The 6,000-nt window shown below is 41.2% G+C and overlaps 1 protein-coding gene across 1 annotated transcript in view; it reads left to right on the plus strand.

Moving 5' to 3' along the window:
* LOC149311272 (failed axon connections homolog) overlaps nt 1-5,255 on the plus strand; it is a 61,522-nt gene extending 56,267 nt beyond the window's left edge. The window contains exon 8 of the transcript XR_016281616.1: nt 5,180-5,255. The gene's annotated coding sequence lies outside the window, so the exon portion shown is untranslated. The remainder of the gene's footprint in view (nt 1-5,179) is intronic.
* Nucleotides 5,256-6,000: the final 745 nt, after the last annotated feature.

Raw genomic sequence — 6,000 nt, forward strand, 5'->3', positions numbered from 1 at the left:
TAACCTACTCCAGGTTTTAGTCTAAATTTTAAAGCTGTTATCCAAGGTGCTGGTCCCATTTGAGGTGGATAGATTTCTGCACATTGGATAGTTGCATTAAATTCTGGAGTAAAACCTGGAGTGGATGCCCCACTCCACTGATATGGAAGCCATCAGCTGCTACTGGAATCAGGTAACATGTGGTGGGCATGACTCTTCTGAAGTTAACAGCTGAATTATTTATTTTATTTCCCTTTATTTATAGCATTTTCCTCCTGCTTTTACAGCCAAAGAAGTGTCTCACAGTGGCTTATATACAGTTTAAAAACAGTCCTTCTCCATAATCTTATAATCTACCAAAAATGACACAAAATGAAAAAGAGATGCATAGGAAAGAGGGGGGAAAGCATGGTCCTTTAGTAGGGGTGATAGAATGACACTGCTTCTGGGATCTTCTCCCTCTGATGCAGCCTGTTGGACTGGAGTATGCAAGGCAGGACCACATGGATTCATGGGCTCACCTGGTGTAAGACAGCCACATTCCTCAGTTATTTATGAGCTTCCGAAATTTGGTTCTGTCAAACAACACCTTACTACTGTAAGCAATGAACAAATAAAGAAATATTTCACAGATAAACTGGGCTTTACCAAATTTCAAAGTGTGCATGCCTGATAACAATATAGGCAAAGAACCTTCCTTGCCTGGACATGTCAGAAGTTCGGTACTGCAATTCCCACCAACCTCAGTCAGAATGTCAGAGCTGATTGGAATTGTAGTCCAAAAACATCTGGAGGACAGGAAAGGTGGTTAACAATGTCATGAACAAAATCATAGCTTCTGCTTGGATTTCTGGCATTAGGGATGAATTGATACTTCCCACAGAGATCCTATAAACTTCAATGGGATTTACAAGAGCTTGCATGGATACAGGGTACTGGAATGCCTGCAGTTAAGGTCAGCTGCTCAAAAGGATATGAACAAGCAAGGAATATTAATGCTCCCAGTAATCCCTATTGGCCCCATGCCTGGCCATTAACTTTGTTTATTTTCCAGCACATCACTGCAATGTGCTGATGCTTGAAGCAAACATCAGTGGCAAATGATCCTCTTAAGCAAGAGCAAGTGGCTGGAGGCAGTGCTCAGGGCTAAAAACACCAAGTGGACTCCAACCAAAAGAACACCTCCTCCTTGCTTTTGTGTTGCCATCATTCCAGTTGGACACCACTAGAAAGCTAATCCAGAGGGAGTTCTATTTGATCTAGCAAAGATCTGATCCATTTGGGGGTGAAGATGCTGTGCCACGGCACCCAACAATAATGCTGACTGAAGATAAAAACATTTGACATATGATGAGGAGCTGAGATTTGCTTCGGCTTCCTACAGGGATATGCAGTCCAAGAAATATCAATATTAACAACTCTAACATAATAATACTAATGTACTAATACTAGTGCTAATATTTATTTGCCTTAACTTTTTTTAAAAAAGAAGTGCAAAACAATAAGTCGAGTAGCATTGTTTATGAGACAATGCTTCCAAATAACTTTTTATCTAAAGTGAAATTGAGGTTTTGGTTTTTTTTAATATGATGGCATTTGTGTGATGGGGGGTACCATTTAGATGCAAAACGTGTGGTGAAACTAGCTTTTCTTTAAAAAGAAAAGGAGATTTGGACAGCAGGAGTTTGGACTGGAGGAGCAGCACCATACCACCACGGACCCACTCAAAAGATAATTAGGGTCCAGCCTTAAATGCAGGGCCACTAGATTTTTCCAGGGATCTTCAGAGTTAGTTAGGAAAAAATCCCAGGTCCTGAACAAGGCAGGCAGACCTGAAAAATTGGCACAGGTGTTTTTCTCGGTCATCTTGCCCACAATGCTTGGCTCTGAGAACCCTGCAGAGCCTGGTGTTTAGGAAGTAGCAGCTCTGTGTAAGAGCCCCACTGGGTGCTCTTTGACAGAGATTTACATGGACTCCTGAGGAACTCTGGGCCAGTGCAATGGCATGATGTAAGAAGAGTTTCACTGTGTGCAAGAACCTAGGTCACCCCGGCTGAAATAATGGTTAGGTAAAATACGAGCATTCCCCAACCAGATTGCTTTTTCCTCGCAGCAGCAGGAATTGCAGCAGGCATAGCCCAAGACACTTGCCTACCTAGGGCAAATGTTGCTGTGTGCTTACAAGTCATTTCTAATTTATGGCAGCCTTAAGGGTCATCATGGGGTTTTCCGAGACTTGGGCCTGTTACAGACTGCCAAAATAAAGCTGCTTCGGGTCTCTTTGGAGGTATGCTATTTAAATGATGCATGGGTCCTAAGAGTCCGCAGGTCGCGCCAAAGCCACACTCCATTCCTAAGCACTGGAGTGCAGCTTTGGTGCAGCTTCCGGATTCGTAGGGTGCATGCATCATTTAAACAGCATACCTCCAAAGAGTCCCGAAGCAGCTTTATTTTGGCAGTCTGTAACAGGCCTTAGAGTGTGTAACTTGCCAAAGATCACCCAGTGAGTTTCCATGGACTTGAATCCTGGCCTCCAGAGCCATAGTTCAATGCTCAAACAATTATGCCACACTGGCTCCTCCAAATGCAAGATTTTATGGACAGACATTACTGGAATTGGTGGTTTATTCCTACTTCAGTTCTTAGGTTTACAGGCTGCCTCTCCCCCTATGAGTCTGCCTAGGCTCTGAGAAGCTCAGGAAAGACTTTTCTCTTAATCCTACAACCTTGATAGGCATGGCTGATGGGGATGTGAGATAAGACCAGTGGCTGCCCATAGGCTCTACAACTTCCTTCCTAGGGAGTCTAAAATGGCCCTTTCTTGTCATCTTCCTGATGTCAAGTGAAAACTTTTTATTTTATTTTTAAGAATTGAAAAAGATAAAGAAAGGCCTTTCATAAAAGAGTGCTATATAGTTTTAATTGTATTGTTTTAAAATGGCTTTTTAATCATTTTTAATTGCATCTTTTAAACTGGTTTCACAGCAATTAATAATCTAATGCTATTTTAATACCACTTTTGGCATGTTTAAACTGTATTTGTGTTTATTTTAATCTGCAATCCATCTTGAGTCCCAATGTTGGGGGAAAGGCAGCTTTATAAATAAAGTTATCAATAATAAATAATACTGGTAATAGGATAACATTCTCCATGGCACTTAAAGACAGATATTTACGATGTGTTGAACTGGCTGTGTTGTGCACTTTGTTCTCTCCTCCATAAGAGGAAATGGCTTGGAGGCTCAGGAGGAAAAGCTGAGGAGCTGCCACCATTGGCCTCTTGCAACACAGGCCCTTTCAAACTACTCATGATAGCAATATGATTGCATTTTAAATCCTCTGGTTCCATCCTATAGAAACCTGGAATTTGCTCTTTCAGAAAGGGCATTTATAATTCTCAGGATTCCGTAGGATGGAGCCATGACCGTTAAAGTGGAGTCATAGTGCCATAATTGGGTAGTGTGAAAGGGTCCAAAGTGGAGTTGTCTCACTGAGCCTAATGGCACCAAATGACAACATATTTCCTACCCAAATTAAAGAACTTTCCCTTTCAACACACACACACACACACACACACACACACACACACACACGGTTAACAATCCATATCTCAGGCTGCATCTGCACTGCAGAAATAATGCAATTTGACAATGCTTTAACTGCCATGGCTCAAGGCTATGGAATTCTAGAATTTGTCGTTTTGTGAGAAATTTAGCCTTCTATGTCAGAAAGCTCTGGCACCACAACAAACTACAGATGTCAGTATTCCATAGTACTGCTATGATCATTAAAGCAGTGTCAAAATGCATTATTTCTGCAGTGCACATGCAGCCTCAGTTGCTTCCTGAAGACTGAGAAGATTGGAAAGCAGAGTGTTTCAGAGCAGGGCTTTGCAAGAAAAAAAAAGAAGCTCCTTCTTGGCTGTACTGAGAGAGCAGAGCTAAAGGATTCTGTGAGCTCTTCTAAGAAAACCAGACACATTGGCATTAACCCCCTTTGTGCAGTATGCTGTTTTCATGAAGTACCTTACATGCATGTTTGCAAATATATCACAGAGGGAGATGCATAATAAAATTCAGGCCCATATTTAACACTGCATAGCCTTTCCTTGTTTATTGGTTAGAATGAAAGTAGCAAAGGAAAGCAAAATCTAGACTGACACCACTTTAACTGCGGTGGCTCGATGCTATGGAATTCTGGGAACTGTAGTTTGCAGTGGCACAAGAACTCGTTGATGGAGAAGGCTAAATGTCTCACAAAACAGAATTCCATAGCATGACGCTATGGGAGATAAAGTGGTGTCATACTGGATTATTTCTGCAGTGTGAATGCAACCCGGGTCAGCCCTGTTTAGTATTTGAATGGAAGATTACCAACAAATACCAGATGCTGTAGGCTATATTTCAGAGCAAGGAACTAGAAAAACCACCTCTGAGTACTCCTTGCCTATTTATTTATATATTTATTTCATTTCTATGCCACTTTTCTCTTAGAAAGGGATCCAAGGCAGCACACAAATAAAACCATTTACAAACTACAATAAAATAATAAAAAACAATTAACATCAACTAGCTAAAAACAGTATAAAATTACATAAACATACAAAAATTAAAAACATAACTGCAGCTCATACAGAAGACCCTGTGAAATTAATGGGTTGCCATAAGTCAACAGGCAGCTTGAAGGCACGCCCACCCCTCACCCATAAAAGGCTTGAGTAGACTTTTGATGTCTCTCCTTTCCACCTTACTGCCTCTTCTGATAAGCCATAGGGCTGAGTCTGGCTGCTTTGGGGGCTTCCCTTTCCCTGCTTTAACCTGGCATGCCTCTCCTCCTTCTCCACCTCCTCAGAGCTCTGCTGCCTGACCACCTGCTTCTTTCATTTTTGTAAGAAAACCTGGACATTGTAAAAAATATGCCTGGGTGGAAATTTTATCTCTGAAAAAAAGAAGATATGTCCTCAAAAAGGAGAATATATGATAATGGAAGCCAGCATAGTGTGATTTGTGTACTCAGGGCTCTGGAAAAACAAGGTTTCAAACACCCATTCAGTCCTGGAAACCTATTGGGTCTTCTTGGGCATTGATCATTGAAGTAGTTTCCTTTATCTTTTTGTACTGTTGCATTCATGGTTCTTAGTTTGTTCCTATCTCCCCCCTCCCACCTTTCCCCCTTCTCTTCTTTCCTCTATTGCTTGCAGTGTTTTATCTGCCATCCATGGTTTCCTGATATGGGTTGAGATTGACTTGGGTGCAGTTAACAACAACAAAAATTCTTGGGCAAATCACACACTCTCTCTCAGCCTAAGAGGAAGACAGTGTTAAGTGTCCTCTGGATCAATCTACCCAAGACATTGACTTGAATGAACATAATACCATAGTTGACTTGAAGGTACATAACAACAACAGGAAGAAGTTAGACATGATTGTTTCAAGTTTGAGGTAGGTGGGCCCATTTTTACTGGTTTCATTAGTTTAATTTATGACCTCTTCCTCTGGTTAACTTAATGAAATGCTGATGCCTTTCTTCCTCTCAACTTTATTCTCTAGAGTTTGGAGCTGAGGAGTTTCAGTATCATAACTGAGAGCCAGCATAGTGTAGTGGTTTGAGTGCTGGATTATGACTCTGGAGATCAGGGTTCAGCTCCCAGCTCAGTCATAGAAACTCACTGGATGACCTTGAGCGAGTCACACTCTCTCAGCTCCAGAAACCCCACGATAGGTTTGCCTTACTCAGCATAAGTCAGAAATGACTTGAAGGCACACAGCAACAACAAATTATAACTATCTCTGATGACTTACGGCGAGTGGGTGGGAAGTACAAATGTAATCGAGCTGTATTTCAGATGTAATGTACTGAGTGGGAATACAGGCAGTGCTTTTTTAAATGCAATGAGCAACTTTTCTAGTTACAGTTAGAGGTATACCTTAGTTAATGAAATAGATGTATTGCTGGGCATGACTTTAATAGAAAATTTGATACCAGAGGTATAAATAACATGGAAAGAAAACAAAGATGTTG

This window comes from Sceloporus occidentalis, unplaced genomic scaffold (assembly GCF_023333645.1).
Source record: "Sceloporus occidentalis isolate IW3139 unplaced genomic scaffold, rSceOcc1.0.p SCAF_6, whole genome shotgun sequence".
Classification (NCBI taxonomy): domain Eukaryota; kingdom Metazoa; phylum Chordata; class Lepidosauria; order Squamata; family Phrynosomatidae; genus Sceloporus; species Sceloporus occidentalis.